The sequence below is a fragment of the Elephas maximus genome, chromosome 8 (assembly GCF_024166365.1).
Source record: "Elephas maximus indicus isolate mEleMax1 chromosome 8, mEleMax1 primary haplotype, whole genome shotgun sequence".
In the NCBI taxonomy this organism is placed as follows: Eukaryota; Metazoa; Chordata; class Mammalia; order Proboscidea; family Elephantidae; genus Elephas; species Elephas maximus.
The window spans coordinates 60898643-60922721 of NC_064826.1; the positions used below are offsets into that span (position 1 = coordinate 60898643).

At 36.5% G+C, this 24079-nt stretch overlaps 1 protein-coding gene across 2 annotated transcripts in view; it reads left to right on the forward strand.

Annotated features, from left to right (window-relative positions):
- The window catches only part of CDK14 (cyclin dependent kinase 14), a 693252-nt gene that overhangs the window by 326308 nt on the left and 342865 nt on the right, over positions 1-24079 (forward strand). The window lies entirely within an intron of this gene.

Here is a 24079-nt window from a genome sequence, read left to right on the forward strand (position 1 = left end):
ATATATCTGTTACACAGCTTTTTCCAATTCAACTTTCTATAGGTATACAGCTTATTAATAACAATTAAATAACCAGCTGTGCAACCATGCCCTTAATCAATGTGATATTTCTATCAACAGTAGCCTCCCATTCTCCTTCTGTTGCACCCGTTACCACTAATAACCTTTGTTCTCTATACGTTTGCCTTTTTTGTCTTTTTATATAAGTGAGATTATACAATATTTGTCATTTTGTGATCGACTTATTTCAGTGGTGGCATAGTAGTTAAGAGCTATGGCTGCTAACCAAAAGGTTGGCAGTTCGAATCCACCAGGCGCTCCTTGAAAACCCTATGGGGCAATTCTAATCTGCACTAGGGTTGTTACGAGTCTAAATCGACTCAATTGCGGTGGGGTTTTTTTAAATTTCACTCAGCATAATGTCTTTCAGGTCCATCCATATTGTACATGTATCAAGACTTCACTTCTCTTACTGGATGTGTTATATTCCATTGTATGTATGTACCACATTTTGCTCATCCATTCATCTGTTGATGGGCATTTAGGTTGTTTCTACCTTTTGGCTGTTGTAAATAGTTCTGCAGTGAACATTGGTGTACGAGCTTCTGTTTGAGTCTCTGCTTTCAAGTCTTTTGGGTACATACCCAGGAGTATAACTGCTGGGTCATACAGTAGTTTTGTTTTTAGTTTTTTTAAGAAACTGCCACATTATTTTCCACAATGGCTGTACCATTTTGCATTCCCACCAGCAATGAGTAAGGGTTCCAGTTTCCCCGCATCCTCACCAACGTTTGTTATTTTCAGGGTTTTTTTTTTATCTTAGCCACCCTAAAAAACAAAAATGAAGTGGTATTTCATTGTGGTTTTGATTTGCATATCTCTGATGGCTAGTGACTGAGCATCTTTTCATGTGTTTGGTGGCATTTGAATGTCTTTTTTCGTGAAATGTGTATTCAGGTCCTTTGCCCATTTTATAATTGAGCTATATGTCTTTTTGTTGTTAAATTGTTGAAGTTTTATATCAATTTTAGTTATTAGATTCTCAGATATATGGTTTTCTAAGATATTCCCTTGGTTGATAGCTTGTCTTTTTGCTTTTTTGGCAGTCTTTTGGTGAACAGAAGTTTTAAATTTTTGTCAGGTCCCATGTATATATTTTGTCTTTTTCACTTTGTACTTTTGTTATATTAGATAATCCTTTGTTGAAAGCTAGGCCTGAAAGTGTCACCCATGCTTGTTCTTCTAAGAATTTTCTGGTTTTAGTTTGCACATTTAGGTCTTTAATCCATTTTTGAATTTGTTTTTGTGTATGATGTGAGGCATGGATCCTGTTTCATTTTTCTGCATATGAAATACAGTTTTCTCAGAACCATTTATTGAAGAGACTCTTCTTTCCCCATTGAATGGACTTACTGCCCTTGTCAAAAGTCAGTTGACCATAGATGTGTGGGTGTAATTCTGGACTTTCAGTTCTGTTCCTTCTATTCCATTGGTCTATGTGTCTGTTGTTATACCAGTACCAGGCTGTTTTGATTACTGTAGCTGTATAATATGTTTTAAAATCAAGAAGTGTGAGCCCTCTTACTTTGTTTTTCTCTTTCAGCATTGTTTAGGTATTTGAGGCCTCTTGCCATTCCATATGAAATTGAAGATCGGTTTTTCTATTTCTGTAAAGAAGGCTGTTGAGATTTTGATTGGGATTGCATTGAATCTATACATTGCTTTTGGTAGTATTGACATCTTAACAATATTAAGTCTTCCAGTCCATGAACATGGAACATCTTTCCATTTATTTAAGTCTTCTTTAATCCCTTTCAGCAGTGTTTTATAGTTTTCATTGTTTAAGTCCTTCATGTCCTTGGTTAGATTTATTCCTAGGTATTGTATTCTCGTAGATGCTGTTGTAAATGGAATTGTTTCCCTAATTTCCCTTTCACATTTCTCCTTGATGGTGTATAGAAACCCAACTGATTTTTGTTTATTGACCTCGTACTCTGCAACTTTGCCAAATTTCTCTATTCTAGAAATTTTCTTTGAACTCTTTGGGATTTTTTATACATAGGATCGTATCACCTGGAAATAGAGATGATTTTATTTCTTATTGTCCAACCTGGATACCTTTTAATTTTTTGTCTTATTGTTCTGGCTGAGACTTCTAATACAACATTCAATAGAAGTACTGATAGTGGGCACCCTTGTTTTGTTTGATTTCAAGGGGAAAGCTCTTAGTCTTTCTCCATTAAGTATAATGTTGGTGTTGACTTTTCATATATGCCCTGAACCATATTGAGGAACTTCCGTTCTATTCCAATCGTCATTAGAGTTTTCATGAAGAAAGGGCATTGGATTTTATCAAATGCCTTTCCTGCATTTATGAAGATGGTCATGTGGTTTTTTTCCTTTGTTCTATTGATGTGGTGTATTATATTGACTGATTTTCTAATGTTGAACCATCCCTGCATTTCTGGAATAAATATCATTTGGTCATGGTATGTAATTCTTTTAATATGCTGTTGAGTTCTATTCACTAGTATTTTGGGGGGGGGATATTTGCATCTGTATTCATAAGAAGCATTACCCTGTAATTTTCTTTTTATGGCTTCTTTGTCTAGTTTGGATATCGGGATTATGTTTGCTTCATAGAATGAATTAAGAAGTATTCCTTCCTTCTCTATCTTTTAGAAGAGTTTAAACAGTATTGGTGTCAATTCTTCTCTAAATGTTTGATAGAATTCCCCAGTGAAGTCATCTGTTTCAGGACTTTTTTTTGATGGGAGGTTTTTGATCACTGATCCTGTGTCTTCACTCATTATGCATCTGTTTAGACTTTCAATTGCCTTTTGAGTCAGTTTGTATAGGTTGCATGCTTCTAAAAAATTGTGCATTTCATCAAGGTTATCCTGTTTGTTGTGGTACAGTTGTTAATAATATTCTGTCAAAATTCTCTTTATTTCTGTTGGATCAGTCGTAATGTCCCCTCTTTCACTTTTTATTTTGCTTATTTGTAGCTTTTCCAGTCTAGCTCATGGTTTGTCAATTTTTTTGGTCTTTTCAAAGAACCAGCTTCTGGTTTTATTCTCTATTGTTTTTCTGTTTTCAATTTTATTTATTTCTACTCTGATCATTGTTATTTCCTTTCTCCTGGTAGATTTAGGCTTAATTTGCTCTTCTCATTCTAGTTCCTAGTGTTGTTGAGTTAGGCTGTTGATTTGAAATCTTTCTTTTGGTATAATGTGGTTTCATTTTTATTTGTGATTTCTCTTTTGATTACTTCCTTTACCCATTGGTAATTTAATGGTGTGTTATTTAATTTTCATATGTTTGAGCATTTTCCTTTTTTTTTTTTTCTGTTACTGATTTCTAGCTTCACTTCATTGTGATCAGAGAAAATACTTTGTATGATTTCTGTTTTTAAATTTATCAAGACTTGCTTTGTGACCTAACATGTGGTCTATCCTGGAGAATGATCTGTGTGTACAAGCATAGAATGTATATAATGTTGTTTTTAGCTGGAGCGTTATATAAGGCTATTATAATATACTTTTTTGGATTAGTTTAATCAGATTGTTTTTCATACAGTATCTTACTGAAATGAACGCCACTCTTTTCTTGCATGTTACACAGTAATGGAAGGATGATAGTAATTTCGAAGCATGAAATACGTTAGGATTTAAAGGAGATCTAAGTGAGGGACATAGGGTACCTTGACAGCACTGTGGGCTTGGAGTGATGAGTGAAGGATGCAGAAAGGGAGGTGAAAGAGTGTTTAAGACCAGTATGACCACAGTACAAAAAATGAACACCTAGAGTTTGTGAAAACTTACTCTAGATGGGGCACTGTGGTTTACATGCATTGTTACGTTTGATGTTCTTATCAGCCTCTTAGGACTATGAATATCACCACTGTACAGGGCAGATACTTGAGATTTGGAAAGATTGTCTTTTTCAAGGTCTTTTTCCAAGTAAGATAACCTTAGGCCTGTCTTACCATGAATCCTAATTGAAATATTATATCTTCTGTTTGCTTTTTACAATTTTCCTTTGGTTGAGCCTTTGGTGAAAAGAGAGAAAGGAAACGTTCTTCTTCTTTCTTTCCACAAACCTTCCTTCTTCCTTGCTATCCTGTACTTAAAATCCTGAGTTCAGACTACATCATTTCTAAGTATAGTTCAATGGCTTTATAGTTCAGATAATTTTTGTAAGCTGGTCAAAAATCTAGCCATTTAAAATTAAGAAGTTTTCTGTGTCTTCAAAACATGTTTACAAGTTACACTGTCACCCTGTAGTTTCCCTATTTAAACACACATGGTACACAAGCACAGAACTTTGTTATTTTGCAAGTCCTAAAATCTGTATGAAACATTTTGATCTAAAGTTGCTTAAACTTAATGATGATATTTCCATTAAAAGCATACTGCATATTTCAGAATTATTGACATCAAATTCAAATGTTCTTTTCCAAAAAGCATTGATTTCTTTTCTAAGTTCCATGTAGTTAATTGTACCTTTTTTTGAGGGAGGATACAGATTATGTTAAGCAGTATAGGAAAAAGCAATATCCCATGCCCATTAAACCCCTTAGATATGAAGAAGGAAAGTAATGTGTAAATTTAAGATTCATTGGGTCCTATTAGCTTTTTTCATTTTGATTTCAGATTTAAGAGTTCAAGTGCTTTTTGAGGTATATGTAAGCCCAGTTCTATAAAGTGAAAGCTTCATATTTATGATAATGTGTGTATACATATACATATATATACATACATATATATATATATATATATATTCTGTTCCTTTCTTTAAAAGAGCACTCTAAGCCTAGCTGCTTTATATTATTCCCACAAATGACATTTTAGGTTACATAAAAGCCTTTTGAGGGCCAGAGTAATGTAATAAGTGATGAAGACTTAGTGATGTGAAAAAATACTTCAGAAAATTATTTTCGAGGTCATTATTAAAGTGACTCAGTGCGTAATAGGATATTGATAGGGCAGGCTTTCTCTTAAGTATTATGAAAAGCTCCTGAAAGGTTCTGAAGTTTAGATTCTTATGTTCTTTGAAAGCATGTGCGTATGATGATCTGGAAGCTGCAGGGCTGGGAACATGCTGGAAAATGTGCTCTCCTGGTAGCTCATGTCTCAATTATGTAACATGTTGGCCCCTGCAATGCATGGTATTTTGAGGATTGCTTTCCCCCAACCTTTGTCAAATGCAAAGGAGCATCTTTAAGCAAGGAATGGCTGAATTAGCTTGAAAAGGAATCTGTGTTCATAATGGTCTAAAGTTGTTCTTAAAAACAAACAAAAATAGAAAACAGAACCATTTACCATTGAGTCAATTCTGATTCATGGTGACCCAGTGTGTTTCAGAGTAAAGCTGTACTCTATAGGGCTTTTTTCTTTTTCTTTTAAGTAATATTTATTGTGTTTTTGATGAAATTTTACGTAGCAAATTAGGTTCCCATTTTGACAGTTTTTGATGAAATTTTACGTAGCAAATTAGGTTCCCATTTTGACAATTTCTACACAAATTGTTCAGCTGTACTAGTTACATTTTTCATGTGTCAGCATTCTCTTTAATTTCATTGTGGTTGTTCCATTTCTAAAACTCTAGTTTCTCTGCCCCCTTATCTTCTCATCTTTGCTTGTTGACCTCTTGGTCTCATGTAGATGACTATTTAATGGAGCACTGAACTCGTGGATAATATCCTTTATTTTGTGTGACAATCTGTTAGTTTACTAAAAGGTGACCTTAGGGGATAGTTTTGGTTCAAGGTTTAAAAAGTATCTCAGGGCGATAGTCTCAGGGTGTCCTCTAATCTCAACTGGTCCATTAAGTCTGAACTTCTTAAGAATTTGAGTTTTGTTCCACGTTTTCCTCCCATTGTAGCAGGGTCTTCTATTGTGGCCCTAATCAGAATGGTCAGTAATGGTAGCTGGGCACCATCATGTTCCAGACTCAGGGTAGATAAGGCTGTGGTTTGTGTGGGCTGTTAGCTTCTCTGAGACTTTGGTTTCCTTCTTTCTTCTTTGCCCCGCATGAGTAGAGACCGGTAATTGTATCTTAAATAGATGCTTGCAAGCTGTTAAAACCCCAGACACTACTCACCTCATTAGGATGTAGAACATGAACTTCGCGATGCCAGTTGACTGAGTTCTATGAGAGTAAGGTACAAAGCCTTCAAACCCAGAAAACTATTCTCGCAAGGTGTTTGTTTATGTCTGAGAAGTATCTGTAACTGTGTCCTCAGTGAATATATTTGCGTGCACACACATATCTGTGTGTACATGTACATATAGATACTTCTATCTGTGCATACATATGTACTTACCTGGACCTACCTGAAAAACATATATGCCTATACACCTGCATATTCATGGGATTTTCAAAGACTGTGATCTTTCATAAGTAGATCACCAGGCCTTTCTTCCAAAGTGCCTCTGGGTGGACTCAAACTATCAACCTTTTGGTTAGTAGCCCAGTGCTTAACTATTTATGCCATCTGCTTTTTCTTCATAAGTTTAAGATTTGAAAGAGAAATACAGAAAATAGCTCAGAATCATTGGCTCCCATAATATATTTAGTTGTAAAAAATCTAACAAAATTTTTCTTGTACTTAAACAGAAAGATAAGCCATGTATGTATGTATGTGTGTGTGCCAAAGGCAAATAAGTGCCACATCACGTTATTTAACACAACGCTGAAAAATTTATAACAGGATCCATAAGTGAAAATAAGAATATTAATAATGAACATGATTATGTAAATATATGTTGGTAATAGTTAAGCTCATAACTATTCTGTTCTATTTTAAATTACATGAGAGTAAAACATGTGTAATAGCACTTCTCATTGCACGTTTAATAATTATGTGTAAGAAGAAAGGCAAGAACAAACTTAGAGCTAATCATGATTTTCTGAGGAGCAATGCAGTAAACTAGTGAAATATTCCAAGCTAATGTGAAACATTATATAAAATAAAAACCTTGTACTCCACATGAAGAAAAAAAAAAAATCATATAAAACCAAACCAAACCCACTGCCTTCGAGTCGATTCCAACTCATAGTGACCCTATAGGACAGAGTAGAACTATCCAATAGAGTTTCCCAGGAGCACCTGGCGGATTTGAACTGCCGACCTCAGTTAGCAGCCATAGCACTTAACCACTACGCCACCAGGGTTTCCAAATACATATAAAGAGTTTATTATATGTAGGTCTTTACTTTCTACAAAGTACTCTTCCAAATGTTATCCCATTAGATTCTGCCTTTGTCACTTTGAGGTAGACAGTGTGTGTATTATTGTTATCCAGTTTTTACTAATGAGAAAAATATTACTTTGAGAATTTATAGCAGATTTACTAAAATCACTCAGCTAAGTTAAGAGGGTGAAGATGAGACTTTAGCCCAAGTTTTCTGTGCCTAAATCCCTGTTCTTTCGTACTTACTCTGCTGCCTGCCTGTATTAACTGTCTTCATAAAGTTTTATATGGTGGTCTCAGGTATGTGTGATGTTAGCATATAGGACTAGAAGCTGATTATGTTGCATGTTTTTACCCTGCCATAAAATTTGCCTCATAATTTGGTTTTTCTGCCTCATACATTTTGATATCTAAATCTATGAAGAATATTTTAATTTGCATGATTTTATACCATATCTGCTCTCAAAAACTGGCTCTCTATCATTATTCTGGTTTCAGAATAAAACTATCCTGAGGGCAGTGGAATCTTTTTCTGCCTTCCAGTGAGAAAATATGTGTGTGCTTTCTTGAGAATAGACTAAAAGTGGCCAAGTTCTGAAGCAGGGAGATCAATTAGAAGGCTATTGTAGTAATCTAGGTATGAGATGATGTCAGCAGTGGAGGTTCTCAGAAGTGGTAGGATTCTGGATGTATTTCCAAGGTTGAAGGAGCCCTAGTGGTGCAGTGGTTACAGTGCTCAGCTGCAAACCGAAAGATCGCTAGCTTGAACCCACCAGCTGCTCCATGGGGGAAAAATGTGACAGTCTGTTTCTGTAACAATTTACAACCTTGGAAACCCTATAGGGCAGATCTGCTTTGTTCTATAGGGTCCCTATGAGTCGGAACCAACTCAATGGCAGTGTTTTTTTTTTTTTTTTTTCTCTCCCAAGGTTGAGCTGATAGGATTTGATGTGAGATTTGAGAGACAAAGAGGAGTCAAGGATGGTCCCAAAGTTTTTGGCCTGAACCACTAGACTAGTGGAGCTGTTGTGAGGAGAGATGGGGGGTACTGCAGGAGGAGCAGTATGGGCAGAGATGGAACTCAGTTTTAAACAAAGATGCATATTATACATGCAGCTGGAGATTTCACGAGGCAGTTGGATATATGAGTCTAGAGTTTGGGAAAGAGACCCGAGCTGGAGATTTAGAAATTATCTGGGTTATATATATTATTTAAAAATAGAGGATTGGATTAGATCACCATGTGTAGTAATTATTACATTGGTGGCCCTCAGTGAACCATGCCTTTTGTTGCTCACATCACTGTGCAATCTTTGCCCCTGCATCTAACCAATAAAGCAATGTGGTGGAAGTGATGCTGTTCCAATTCTGGACCTTACCCTTAAGAAGGCCTGACAGATTCTATTTTTAAACTCCTGGGAGCCGTGAACAGCCATTAAATATCCAGTTATTCTGCTCGAGGAACCATGTGGAGAGGCCACATGGAAAGGGAGAGACCCTGAGACTACATGGAAGAGAAGTGAGGAACCCAGCAGACAACTGAACGAGGGCCCTGGACATATAACCCCAGTCAGGCAATTTGCCTAGCCATCCTAATGTATCAGGCATATGACTGAAGAAGCCATCTTGGTGGGGAGAAAAAAGGTCATTTCAAATTCACAGATCTAATGTGGAGCTGAGCTGAGTTGTTGGAGCCTTAGTTAATTTGTTACACTGCAGTTGAGTGAATGAACATAGAAAATGGACTCAACACTGGGACACTCCCAAACTAATGGTCACAGTGATAAAAAAAAAAAAAAAAACAACAAAGGATGTTGAAAAGAAACAGTCAATAAGGAAAAAGATTTTCCTTGTTCTCAGAAACTATTTCATCTGAGACTCCGAGCAATATAGTCTGTGAGTTTCACAGAGCTGTCTCTCCAGTGCCTAGCAGAATGCCTGGCGTATAGTAGATGTTTAGCAAATGTGGGTTTAGCAAATACTTTTTGTATGAATGAATTATACGTGCAGGTGGAGATTTCACAAGGCAGTTGGATATATGAGTCTGGAGTTTACGTAGAAAAGGTCTTTCCAGGTTTTTCCAATTGTTGTGTACACTTACTGTATTTGACAAAAGTTTTGGAAGCAGAATGAGGGATATTTGGAGTGGGAAGAATAAGATATGATAATAGTTTTATTGCTTAAGGCAAATAACTAAGAGAAAAAAAAAACTACTTAACTCAAATTTTGCCCTTATTTTCTCTATCAAAGCAAATGCTCTTTCAAGTAGATGATTTAAAACAAATCTGACTTTAAAGTAATTCTGACAGACCTCAGAGAAAGGGATTGTCAAAGACCATCTAGTTGTGTCAAAGGGTTTAAATTATCTGGCTGCTCTGAATGAGTGGAGAACCAGCCAGGGTTCTCCACTGCAAGTAACAGAAATTGTACCTGACTGATTTAATCAGAAAAGTTTATCGCAAGGCTATTGCGTAGCTGGCTGAACTGTTGGGAAAACTTTAAAAATGAGCAGGAGCAGCGTGAAGCTGGGTAGCTAGAACCAGAGATGAGATCATGCCACGGAACTGTGCACTGAAGACCTGCTGCTTCTAGGAGTATTGGCACCAGACATTTTCTCTGACTCCACCAGCCCAGCTGCCCTGCGTGACTGTCTTTGCTTCTGCTGATATGTCAGAATGGCGTCTACATTGTCCCTGCTTATTTGACTTCTTAGTTCTTAACTCTGTCAGGATTGGTTGTGTTTGGTTGACTGAGACTAGGTCAAATGCTCTGTTTTGACCATACAGAAGCCTGAGAAAGAGTGCCTGGCTTTTTGGCTTTTATGACAGGTGGGCCTGACCTCCCACCAAGGTTCGTAAAGCAGGGCATTTTCCCAGCATAGAGAGTACATTCAGATGTAGGCACACTTCCTTCTCTTTCCTGCTTTTCTCCCTCTCCTCCAAAAAATCAAAACACCTTGTAAACCTCCACTAGAATTAAGTCCCAGATAAGTTACAACCAGAGTGTGGAAAGAAGCACAGGTGGTATATTGATGGAACCATCGTTTATAAGCTTTTGGGAAATTGTTGAGAATTCGGATGGGAAATAGAGTGCTGGTTTTTAAAAGATGGTGGAGAACAAACCTCTGAATCCATAGACAGAGAAGCTTAATATAGAACATTAGGGAAATTAAAAAGTAGATCTGTAGACTTCAAGGTCTAATAATCTTCATTCCCCTTATGTAAGAAATGGTATTATTTCTCAATTTCAGCAAAGCTTGTGACAGAGACTTTCATGAAATCCTTATAAACAATAGAAATGAAGGCCAATTGTTAGAAGGTTATTATTTTTTTCAGTTTATCTCTGGTTGAACAACTTTACCCAAAGCCTACTGATGAATGTATTGACATCAGCATGGAGAAAAGTCTATAGGGATGTACTAGAGGGCATTGTCCTTGACCTTGTCCTATTTGATATCTTTATTAATGACTCAGAGGAAGATTTGGTGATAATGTGCCTGGCCTATTTGTGTGTGTGTCATAGCTAGGAGCCATAATTAACACTTGGGGTGACAGAATCAAGGGTCAAAGAAGAATCTGATGAAATGATAAGCCTTAACCTATAAGGTGAAATGCTTGGGGATGATAAGTAAAGACGTGCATAGGTTAAGAAAACAGACAAAAACATCTCAACCTACAGGAAAACAGAATCCAGGAAAGTTAACTCAAAAACAGTTCATGTAAAAAAGGTTAGTAATATATTTGACTCAGCATGAGCCAACACTGAAATATGACCACAACAAACGCTAATGCAAGTCCTGAGCAAAAGACCCGAGAACCCCACTGTACTCAAACTTATCCTGCCTCATCTACAAGCACTATAGACAGTGTGGGGTGCTGTGTTTTGGCAGAAACTGAGACAAACAAGACTGCACACAGAGGAGGACTAATAAAATGTTCAACATGGACCCATAAGGGTGCCAGGAATATTTATCCAGGAAAAATAAAACATTCAGGAGACGAGAGAAAAGGTAATATATGTATTCCAGATGGGAGGAGGGAGCCAAGTGTGAAAGTTTTGGGGAGGCTGGTTTTGACTTAATCCTGGGAAGAATGTCCAAATATTTTATGTTAACTGTAAATTAAATTTATTGCCTTGAAGTGAGCACATTATCACTAGAAGTATTCAAGTAGAAGATGAAGTAGAAGATGAAGCATTTAAGTGGAGGGTTCCTAACTATACTGTATGCATGGCATTGAAATATGGATTTTAGATATAGTATGTCATGTGGGTCCCAGCTGAAACCATGAAGTTGGTTCCTCCTCCATTTTGCAGTTGAGGCTAAGGTGTCAGATACTCCATGAACCCTATCTGGTAGCTGTGTCATATCGTCTATGTGTGGAGTACGAATTCAGATAACCACAAGTTTACATAGAAAAGGTCTGCGCAGGTTTTTCCAACTGTTGTGTAAGCTACTGTATTTGACAAAATTTTTGGAAGCAGAAACACAGATTGTTTTGGTTGTTTGTTTGTTCACTTGTTCTTATTTTCTTTTTTTTTCCTTCAGAAGATATTGACTGTTTTCTCTTTGCCAGGCACTATGTGTAGGTTCTAGAAATACAAATATATAGACTTTGCATTTAAAGAGTGCGAAGTCTTATTCAGGATTGTGATTTTAGGGCAGATAGATAACTCATGATCCATTTCAGTTATAAGTTGCTGTAACAGATCTGTGTCTTAGGGCTGGATCATAATTATATTTTAGTGAAAATAATTGGAAGTTATAGGAAAAATAATGGAAAAATTTGACTCATGGACTTTAGAGAAAACACTTTAGGGATATTTTGTTTCAGATGTGGTGAACTAGATAGACAGTATGATGCTATGGTTCTGTACTCTGAGTGGGAGGTCGTCGTTCATAACCAAGTACAGAATTTGAACAGATGTAAACATAGTGGCTGACTGAATGTGCAGGCAGCATGAGACCAAAGAATTCTGAGCCATAAGGAGAAATTAAACAAATAAAAAAGAAACAAGCTAGTTTTCAATCAGTGCTTGGTTATGAACTTCTCATTTTTTCTAATTGATAGGACAAAGCCAATTAGCTTCTTTTCTTTCCCTAATGAGTTTTTGTCATCTAATGAGGAATCATGGTTTCTTTTAGTCATTTTTAACAGTTTTTTTTTTTTTGCCTCCACTATCTTGCTGGGTGCTCAGATTTTAGTTTACTTTTTCTCTTTACATGATACCTAGTTTTTCTGTGTTCCAGTGTTATTCCATATGGTTGCCATCCTTGATGGGCAGTACTAATCAAAATCCACTATTTTAATTCACATGGTTTAAGATGGAAAAACAAAAAAAACAAACCCATTGCCTTCGAGTTGATTCCGACTCATAGCTCCCTATAAGACAGAGTAGAACTGCCCCATAGAGTTTCCAAGGAGCGCCTGGTGGATTTGAACTGCCAACTTTTTGGGTAGCAGTCGTAGCTCTTAACCACTATGCCACCAGGGTTTCCTTAAGATGGAAGCATATCTGATATCTAACTGTTGGTATTGTAACTACCTGATTATCCACCGAAAAACTCAGTTATGAATACGGCCTGCTATAGATCACACTATTTTCACAAGAATATACTATGCCTCTGTGTGTTTTTTCTAATTTTAATTCTTTTTCTTAATTTCATACGGAATTTCCTCATTTTGACTACAGACATGTAGTTTAATGGGAAAGGTGGGATATAAAATATGTTATTCGTACAGGATGTAGTTTTGTTAGGTGTTGTCTAGTTGGTTCCTGTGTACGATAGAATGAAACACTGCCTGGTCCTGTGCCATCCTCACAGTCACTACTATGTTTGAGCCCATTGTTGCAGCCACTGTGTCAATCCATCTCACTGAGGGTCTTCCTCCTTTTTGCTGACCCTCTACTTCACCGAGCATGGTATCTTTCTCCAGTGACTGGTCCCTCCTGATAACATATCCAAAGTATGTGAGATGAACTCTTGCCATCCTTGCTTCTAAGGAGCATTCTGGCTGTACTTCTTCCAAGACAGATTTGTTCGTTCTTCTGGCACACCATGGTATATCTGATATTCTTTGCCAACAGCATAATTCAAAGGCAAATCCTTCTTTGGTCTTTCTTATTCATTGTCCAGCTTTCGCATGCATATGAGGTGATTAAAAATACCATGACCTGAGTCAGGTGCACTTTAAAGCTCAGAGTGATATCTTTGCTTTTTAACATTTCAAAGAGATCTTCTGCAGCGTATTTGCCCAATGCAATGCGTTTGATTTCTTGGCTGCTGGTTCCATAGGCTTTGACTGTATATCCAAGTTAAATGAAATTCTTGGCAATTTCAATATTTTCTGTTTTTCATGATGTTCCTTGTTGGTCCAGTTGTGAGGATTTTTGTTTTCTTTATGTTGAAGTGTAATCCATACTGAAGGCTGTATGTAGTCTTTGATCTTCATCAGTAAGTGCTTCACACTCTCCTCACTTTCAGCAGGTTATGTCATCTGCATATCGCAGGCTGTTAATGCGTCTTCCTCTAATCTTGATGCTGCTTTCTTCTTTATATAGTACTGCTTCTTATATTATTTGCACAGTACAAAGATTGAATAAGTGTGGTGAAAGGATACAACCCTCTTGCACACCCTTCTTGATTTTAAACCGCACAGTATCCCCTTGTTTTGTTTAAATGACTGCCTCTCGGTCTATGTTCAGGTTCCACATGAGCACAAATAAGTGTCCTGGAATTCCTATTTTTCACAATGTTACCTGTAAATTGTTATGATCCACGAAGTCAAATGCCTTGGCATAGTCAATAAAACATAGGTAAGCATCCTTTTGGTATTTTCTGCTTTCAGCCAAGAGCTATCTGACATCAGCAGTGACATCTCTTGTTCCATGTCCTCTTCTGAATATGGCTTGAGTTTCTGGCGGTTACTTGTGGATGTACTGCTACAATCATTTTTTAATTATCTTTAGCAAAATTTTACTTGTGTGTGATATTAATGATGTTGTTCAATAATTTCCACATTCTGTTGGATCAGCTTTCTTTGGAATGGGCACTAATATGGATCTCTTCCAGTTGGTTGGCCAAGTAGCTGTCTTCCAAATTTCTTGGCATCTTTACATCTTTACATCCATTGATTGAAACATCTCAATTGGTATTTCATTAGTTCCTGGAGCCTTGTTTTTCATTAATGCCGTCAGTGCAACTTGAACTTCTCCCTTCAGTACTATCGGTTCTTGATCATATGCTAACTCCTGAAATGTTTGAACATTGACCAATTCCTTTTGGTACAGTGACTCTGTATTCCATGCATCTTCTTTTGATGCTTCCTGTGTCATTCAACATTTTGCCCGTAGAATCCTTCAGTATTACAACTTGAGGCATGAATTCTTTCTTCAGTTCTTTCAGCTTGAGAAATGCTGAGCATATTCTTCCCTTTTTGTTTTCTAACTCCAGGTCTTTGCACATTTCATTATAATATTTTACTTTGTCTTCTTGAGCAGCCCTTTGAAATCTTCTGTTTGGCTCTTTTACGTCATCATTTCTTCCATCCGCTTTAGCTGTTCTATGTTCAAGAACAAGTTTCAGAGTTCCTTCTGACATCCATTTTGGCTTTTCCTTTCTTTGCTGTCTTTTTAATGACCTTTTGCTTTCTTCATGTATGATATCCTTGATATCATTCCACAACTCATCTGGTCTTTGGTCTTTAGTGGATAAAGGATAGAATGATAAAAGTGCTTTATTGATGGAGGGAAATAATAGGGAAGGTAAGAGCAGTAATAAAAAGATAATTTCTTTAGAGAAGAGAGACACTATTTCATATTTTGTTTTTTTCTCACTGGAATTATTGCCATATACTTCTTAAGAAAATAATAATTGAAAAAACTGTGCATGTTTCAGAAGGTGAAAGGAGGCAGGGGAGTGGTATATAAAATATAATAAGACTGACAACAATGTTCAGCTGGAGAAATTAGAGAAAAGTTCCAGTTAAGGTTAAAAAAACAAAGCAAAACAAAAACCTGCTGTTCTGATAAAAGTGCCCAAGATTAGGATAAAGATGAGATCAGTAATTCTAGTTACCTGCACATTATATTTGAATACGTCATTAAGTAATCGGAGAAAAAAATCATTAGGAAATTAAGCTTTAAGATAGAAAGTATACATTATTATATGTCATATAAAAGGGAGTGGCTTCCACTCCTCACCAATTTTCAGAATCAGTAATTTGATAAATGTGTACCCTTCTAGTAATCATTCTGTGTTTCTTTTTATTCTTTCTTACGACTTTTACATATACTTTTGCATTCCAAGAATATTTAGCCACATAATGTTTTAGTTTAATGTGCATCTGTGCTTTGTAAAGGAATATTAAACCAGTCCAGACTTAAATCTTTCATTTTTGTTGATGTGATTGTATTATTATCCATGGTGTGAGTTGAAATTGAATGAACGCCACCGAACAAGAGTCAGTTAGTTCTGTAATTTCTTATAAAAAACAAGTTTTCACCTTCAGCTTTCAACTGTTTAATTTTTTCAGATTATACTCTGAATCTCTCATAAAACTTTCTTTTATTGTCATTCCTTGATTATTTATCTTTAGGCATCATTCATTGATTTCCTTCAATGGAAAATGGGAACTTAAATTTATTTTTTTAATCTTTATATATTTCAAACTAATAGACCCTTCTTACCCCACCTCCCTCCCATCCTTTCAATATAGTTATGTTATCATCTTGGTTGGATTAGAGTTCAGTGCTTAACATTTATCGTGTGGATGTAAATGGTTGTTGTAGCAGAGACATGTAGTAAGTATCCTATGATTGTTTTGCACTGTCCAATTTTTTGTTTCCCTGGAGTTTGTAATTTTCTGTTTTTTGTTTCTGTCATTCATCCTAGCCTGTCTTTATTGATCCTCTGCCAGTTTCATCTCCCTTTGCTGAAATCCTGGGCTACCCTTCCCTTATCTCCTGTGTTAGAGCTCTTTTCCTGTCCATTCCCTGTTGTTTTGGGGAAGACAGTTTGTGATAGCTTCCTAGGAAAGGATGTGTAGAAGATTTTTTTCGACATTGCATTTCTGAAAATATCTTTGTTCTGCACTCCCACGTGATTGACATTTTGGCTAGGTATAGATACTTGGCTGGAAGTTATTCCATTAAAATTTCAATGAAATTGCTTCATTGTTGCCTTTTTTCCAGTGTTTCTGTTAAAATATTTCTATTTCCAGTGTTCTGAAATTTTCATGATGAAGCAAAAAAGAGACCAAAGTGTATCTTTATTTGCATTGCGTGAACCTTTTCAATCTGAAAACTGTGTCCTGCCATTCTTTTTTGTTGTCGTTATTTATAACAGATGAATTGGGATGCGGTTAACATATTGTAGTCAAAGAGTTGTGCAACCATCACTGCTATCTAATTTTAGTTCATGTTTATCACTCCTAAGTGAAGCCCATAACTATTAGCAGCCACTCATTCATTCCCTATCCCCCCAGCCCTTTGCAATCACTAATCTACTTCCTCCCTCTATGGACTTGCCTCTTTCGGACATTTTATATAAATGGAATCATATTATGTGTCCTTTTCTGACTGACTTCTTTCACCTAGCATATTTTCAGGGCTCATCAATATTGTAAAATATTAGCATATATCAATACTTCATTCCCTTTTATTGCTGATTAACATTCCACTGTATGTATATAAACCTAAAAAAACCTGTTGCTGTCCAGTCAATTCTGACTCATAGTGACCCTATAGGACAGAGTAGAACTGCCCCATATAGTTTCCAAGGAGCGCCTGGCAGATTTGAACTGCTTACCTTTTGGTTAGCAACCACAGCACTTAATCACTACGCCATCAGGGTTTCCTTGTATGTATATACTACATTTTATTCATCCTCTCATTAGTTGATAGACACTTTAATTGTTTCCAGTTTTTGCCTATTGTAACTAATGGTGAGTCTTGGCTTTCTGGTTATACTTAAGTGGTGCACCAACAAGTTAATTAGAAGCTCCAGGGGTGGGTGGCTTGTTCATCATGAATTTCAGTGTAGAATCAATTGACCAAGCATTTTACTGAGAAATGCTTGATAAGGGTTGTCAGATTCCCAAAGCAAATTCTTCTAAACCTCTGACTGGAGGATAGAGGCCTGGTTGCCCATATTCTGAAAGTTGAGTTACTTCATTCTCCTGTCTCAGGATGATACCCATACTTCTAACTGGGTAGAGACATCCTCTGTTTTACCCCCTCTGGGATGAGGACAGACAATTATTTGTAGTAACAGAGTACAAGAGTGGCTCTAGGGGTTAAATTGCTATTTAAAAGACTTTCAACCAATCCTGCATAATTTAGATTCCACATATAGACCTGTTCATTCCCACTTTCTGGTGCTGCCAATCCCTGAGCCTTTTGGTTGTACTGTATTTTTGTTTGTTTGCTTGTGTTTTGCTGTGTTAAACTTCTACCATCTGTTTTGGAGCTTCCAAATTTGGTGAGTGGGAGTTCAGGAGAGTAAAAGTCGATGCATAAGTTCAGTTTGCCATCTTTACCTTGGAATCTCATCCATTTTTAGTAAGTTTAAATACGAACAAATGCTTGAGCTTGTCATTGTGTAAACCAGTGTGTAATTAGATAATTTTTTTCACATTAATGGTTGAAAAGTCTATAAAATCTTTGCTGTTTATCAATTGTCAGATTTTATCAAATGTGACAGGGCTAGTGGGAGTGAAGATATTTGAAATAACTGTTATCAGATTATTGTCCAGTCAGTACAATTTTAGGGATGTAAGCAGCGTTGAAAGTGTGAATGTACTTCGATTAGGATGTCCTATCTTGATGAAAAATACTTAGACTTGTTAATTGGTTGGTTAGTCTTTTTTTGTTGTGTGTATTTCGTTACGATGATTTAATTTTGCTTTTGCATGTTGTTACACTGCCTAAATACATACACAAAACCAAAAACCAAACCCACTGCTTTCGAGTTGATTCTGACTCATAGCGACCCTATAGGACAGAGGAGAACTGGCCCATAGAGTGCCTGGCAGCTTCAAACTGCCAACCTCTTGGTTAACAGCCATAGTACTTAACCATTACGCCACCAGGGTTTCCAGAAATACACACACATACATTTGAATATTAAAAACATGTTTTAAATGTAAGTGTATGTACAAGGAAGTATACAGTGTTAAAGGTTCTCATTTTAAAACTTAATTATTAAAAGTATATAGATGACTCATTTTGCAGTTTTGTTATGTATTTGATTGCTATGTATTACTGAAGACCACCTTCTAGAAAACGAACTTCAGTGTTCACATGAGTTGACATGTAATTCCAAGTGAGTAATTTACTCCATTTTCACTGGCAGATACAAGCTCAGTTATAAATCCCCAACAGATGCACGTGCTCCATTTCTAATTCATAATTTAGGAACTGAAAAACTAATTTGTCATGGCAGCTATTTGCTAAGTAAAAATTCTTCATCTTGTGGGTTTTTCTTTTTTCTTGAATATGTTATCTTTAGTTTAAAGCTTTGGATCTCAGTTATAAGCTTCATTTTAGCCATTGCCAGGGGACAGTTAGAAGATTGAATTGTTTCTCTTTTTCCCCCTTTTATTTATTTACCCTTGTCACTGGATGTGAAAGTTAGATGCAGCTAGGAAAGCCGAAATGTTGAGTACTCTAACTAGAATTTTTAGAAGTATATTGAGGAAAGATATCTAAAGCTAACAAGACAGAAAGCCTGCCATGCTAGAGGAAAGAGGACTGGGGAGAAGATGATTAGTAACAGAGTATTTATTAGAAGAAAGGAAAGGACTGGAACCTTGTTTATCAGGTTGCACCTGACTAAAAATAGCATGAACTGAATGGTGTCTTGTAAAGGGCTTAAAGGGAGCTCTCAGTGACCATCATGACATCTGCGTAAGAATGATGGGCAGCTAGTCTCCTTGAGGGCAGTAACTGGCTTCTCATTTTGTGTCCCTTACAGTACTATTTGCAGAGGATACTCTATAAATCTTTGCCAAATTGATCTTGTTACTTCCATAGAGTATGTGCATCAAACATGGAGGTGGGGGGTGGTGACAGAATACAGAGTCATTTTTTCAAAGTTTAGGTGTCAGTTTGAAGAGTCTCTTTAGATATCATTAAAACACTCTTACAGAATATGATTGACACAGAGATATTGCAGATATTTCCCCCTCATAGACTTGCTGTCCAGATACAGAGAATATTGTCTACAAAGTACCTTCAGCTGGAGCTCCTCTATGATCTTTCTCAGCCACAGAGACTCATTTTGAATGAAGTCACGCCTTTCCCAGGACATCTGTATTTGGTGACTGTGGCGGGGTGGGAAAATAAAGGCCTGGCCATTTTCGTCTAATGCAGGACAACTGGTGGGGGTTGGCCAAGGTGTTTTTGACCTGCATTGCAGTTTGACGTCCTTTGTCCAATCTTGCTTCACTCTTCTTTCTTTCACCTAATAAACATTGTAATTCTTTTACCTAGTAAATATATTGTAACCCAGACTCCTTCTGGAGAACCCGACCTGTGACACAGAGTCAGAATGATAAATTTATAAATACATTTTGACCCTTTAGTAAGTGTGATGGTTAAGATTGTGTGTCAACTTGGCTGGGCCATGATTTCCAGTGTTTATATGTGGTCACTCCCATGATGGGGTCTGCCGTGAGTAGCCAATCAGTCAGAAGGCAGTTTCGTTGGACGTGTGGCCTGTGTCCAAACATAAGCAGACATTCTGGCTTTTTGCTTGTTCTGGGTCCTGCAGCTGGGTCCTCTTTGTCTGACCTCTGGTTCTTTGGCCGCTTGCCTGCAGAACTTGAGATTTGTCAATCTTCACAGCCTGTGAGCAGGAGCCCTTCTGTCTGACTTGCACCAGGTCAAGACAATGAAGGGATAGTTTTAGCTCTGATTCACTGAATACATAGCTGGACTTTGGCATAAAAGCTTTTAAAATATATTATGAAGAGAAATAACAGTGTTTGCCTCTTGAAATTGAAGGATTCATATTCAGAACATCAGTTATATCTGACAGATATGTCAGGCTGCTGGGAAAGTTATTACCTCTGCAAGTTTGCAAGTGGTGACACAATGGTTAAGCACTCAGCTGCTAACCGAAAGATTGGCAGTTGGAATCCACCAGCCTCTCTGAGGGAGAAGATGAGGGAATGTGCTTCTGTAAAGATTTACAGCTTTGGAAACCCTGTGGGGTGGTTCTACTCTGTCCTGTAGGGTCTCTATGGGTCAGAATCAACTTGACAGCACACAACAACGCTTGAGGGGAAAAAAAGTTCTTTTTCCAGTGTATCTTTAGCTTCATATCCAACCACAGCAAGGAATTAATCACATTTTCTTTATCCATGGATTAAGCAAAACTAGTAGCATTGCCTAGCAACGATTATGAGGATGGCTCAGGACTTGGCAGTGTTTCAGTCTGTTGTACGTAGGGTCTCTCAATGAGTCGGAACTGACTGGACGGCACCTGACAACAGCAGCAGTAGCAAAAAGAAAAAGAGTCATGATTTGATCTTTGGCAAATTTTTTTATGACAGGTAAGTCATCAATTTGACTTTTGTGTGTAGATCATGACAAAGAGATACTTTTGAATTTCTAGGCCATTTGAACTTTTGACAGTACTCAAACAGCAAGGGTTTCATATACTATACTGAAATAATTAAAAAATAAAATGTTATTTAAAAAGCAGAGACTTTACTTGAAACTGCTTACATTTGAGGTGTGCTACAGAAGTAGCAATATAAATTTCCTTTTAATCATATGTAACGACCATGTCATATACTTTGCTTTTTTCCAAGACTTTCTCTGAACACTTTTTCATTCTATATTTTGCATATTTTCACCAGCCAGAAAGCTTTAGATGAGCTCTATACTTGTAACATAAATATTTTTCAAACTGTCTCTCCAATTTGAGATTTTGATTTATCATGTCTTGGAATCTGTAGCCTACAACCCTTTCCCCGTAAATAATCAGACATTCACGACCACATTTAAGAATACGGTAGTATTTTGAATTGTAAAATCTCAATAACATTGCTTCTAATAGAGCCCTCTTTACTTCTTTAGAAATAACCTCCTGAAATCATTATTACTGAGCCAAATGTTGTAAGGTTATGAATTTTATGTAAGAAGAGGAACAAATATATTAACATTTATTTGATTATCATTTATTTTCACCTAGCCAGCAGTAAGCTCCTTAATAGTGAATACTTTTGTATTTATGTGGTTTGCAATACCTAACCCATTATAAGAGTTTGAAATATATGTGTGCGTGTGTATTTTATATATATATATATATATGTATATATATATATATATATTTAGTTGGTGTATCAGATAAGATGGGGTGACATAATTTACAGATTATAATTGTTAATGATTTTGTTTTGAGTATGTGTTGCAGAATTACTATCATTTTAATTAAAAATAACATCTATCTGAAGGTCATTACAGGAGAATTTGTCGAGTTTTCTGAACTACATGTCTGGGTTGGTTAGTCCCTATGTGAGTATTGCCAGGGATGGATTGACCAGTAAGCAAGGTATGCACAGACCTACAGTAAGCAAGGCACACAGGGGCTTAATTGTGTTTGTGTACTAATCTGAGGTGCACAATTTCACCAATTTTTCAAAGATGTGAAATTGTACACTACAGATAAGTAAGTAAGCACAGTTAAGCCTGTGCATACCTTGCTTCTTGGGTAATCCGTTCCTGGGTTACTTCTACCCCTTGGAACCAAGATTATAAAGAAGGACTTCCTTATCCTTCTATTTTACTCTGTCCTATAGGGTAGCTATGAGTCAGAATCGATTCAGTAAGTAACAAGTTTGTTTTTTTGGTTTATCCTCCTATTTTGTAGACAGCAAAAGTTATTCCAGGATAACCTACCCAAACCAAACCCATTGCCATTGAGTCAATTCCAACTCATAGTGACCCTATAGGACAGGGTAGAGCTGCCCCATAGGGTTTCCAAGGTGTAGGGGGCACAGTGGTTAAGAGCTTGGCTGCTCACCAAAAGGTCGACAGTCGGAATCCACCAGCCTCTCCTTGGAAACCCTATGGGGCAATTCTAATCTGTCCTATAGGGTCACTGTGAGTCGGAATTGACTCAACAGCAACGTGTAAATCTTTATGGAAGCAGGATGGCTACCATTAATTCCTTTATCTTCCCCTTCTCCCCTTTCTTTCCTCTCTTCCTCTTTAGTTCTCTGTTTTCACCTCTTCTCACTCATCATGCTGCCTCCCCGCTTAATTTCAGGACCTTTCGTATTTCAAGCAGGGCATCTCCAAAAGGTGTTTTCAGAGTGAAGACATTCATGACAACTATTCCAATGTCTTTTTTCCTCTTCCAACTCAAGCTTTGAATCTGTTAAACTTTACATGACCTACTTTGTTAAATATTATTTTAAAAATTATTGATATCTGATTGGCTATTTTTTCTTCAAAAAAATGAACCAGGTTCTAAAATAGTATGACCATCTTTTTAAAGTGGCATTTGGCTTTGTTAAAGTTTATTATATAGTTTCAGCTTGTGAATGGTTTGCCAGAGGATATATATACCATACTGGGTAGCCCTCTCCTCCTCTGTTTCAAGGGAACACATTTTACACATTGTTTTAAAGTCTGAATTTCATATGGTTCTATAGCATTATAATGTTCCACTTTTAGAATATTTCCCTAAATTTCTTGAAACTACCTAAAAATAATATGTTGAATTAACTTGGTGTAAAAAATGAAGATCATATATACCTGCTAGAAATGTTATAAAATGAATGATAGATTGGTATAGATATGTGTTTTGGTTTAAGAATTAGTCCCTACAATATTTTTTTTTTAAAGCAGCCTCAGCAACTACTTTCTTTTTTGTCATTTTTTAAAAAACCAGGTTGATTAAGGGTAGCTGATTAATGTAATTGCTGTTAATAAGTTGTACACAAGTAAAAACTTGAGTTGATGTAAGTTGTGTGATAGATATATTTATAGCCCCTACAATATTGAAACTACTTCAAACACTTGAACTATTGAAGCATGAATGTCTGCATTTTTTAATCAGAGAAGAATGGCTTGCAGTAGTCTTACTGCTTTGGCAGAGCTATACAATCTGTCTGCCCGTGATGTCATTGCCAGAAGCCAAATAGTAAGTTTTTTGTTTTAATGGAAGAGATCTTTCAGGTTGCTGGTTTTACATGATTGAGATGTGGTTGGAAATGCTCCCTGTTCCAGTCACCAGCCCCAGGCTGCCCATGCATTTTGAATTCAAAATTGACAGCTGAAACCTATTAGGTAGAATTATGGGACAGCTAAGTTACATATAGATTTATTATGACCAAAGAGGAAGATGAAGATAGGTTATATGGTTTAAAAAAAAAAAAAAAAAGGCTAATTTAATTAGGAATAAACTACAGCACTGTGATTGCTATGGGAAGATTTTTATGTAATATAAGCCATTGTGTGTATGTGGTTACTGCTAGAATTTCGAGCATTTCCTTAGTGGCTTAAAACTGAGTAAAAATAAAATAACCTGGAAATAATCTTTATAATATGCAAAATAAGTTTGTGCAGGAATAGTGGGACATGTATGAGAATAACATCTTTAAATGGGTGATGATAGAATAGATGGGAAGATTATATTGTCTCTACTATCCTATCAAGTCTTATGATGCAATTTGGGGCACAAATATTTTAGTTGCAATTAGAATTTTTACTTCAGAGGAAAGAGAACATTTTATACTGCCTATGAATAAAAAAAATTTTTTATGAATATCTTGTTATTGCCATTAAAGATCATAGATTATTGTATTAGCATAAAGCCTAAATAACATTAAATAAATAAATAAGTTTTATTTTTAATCATTGTTTTT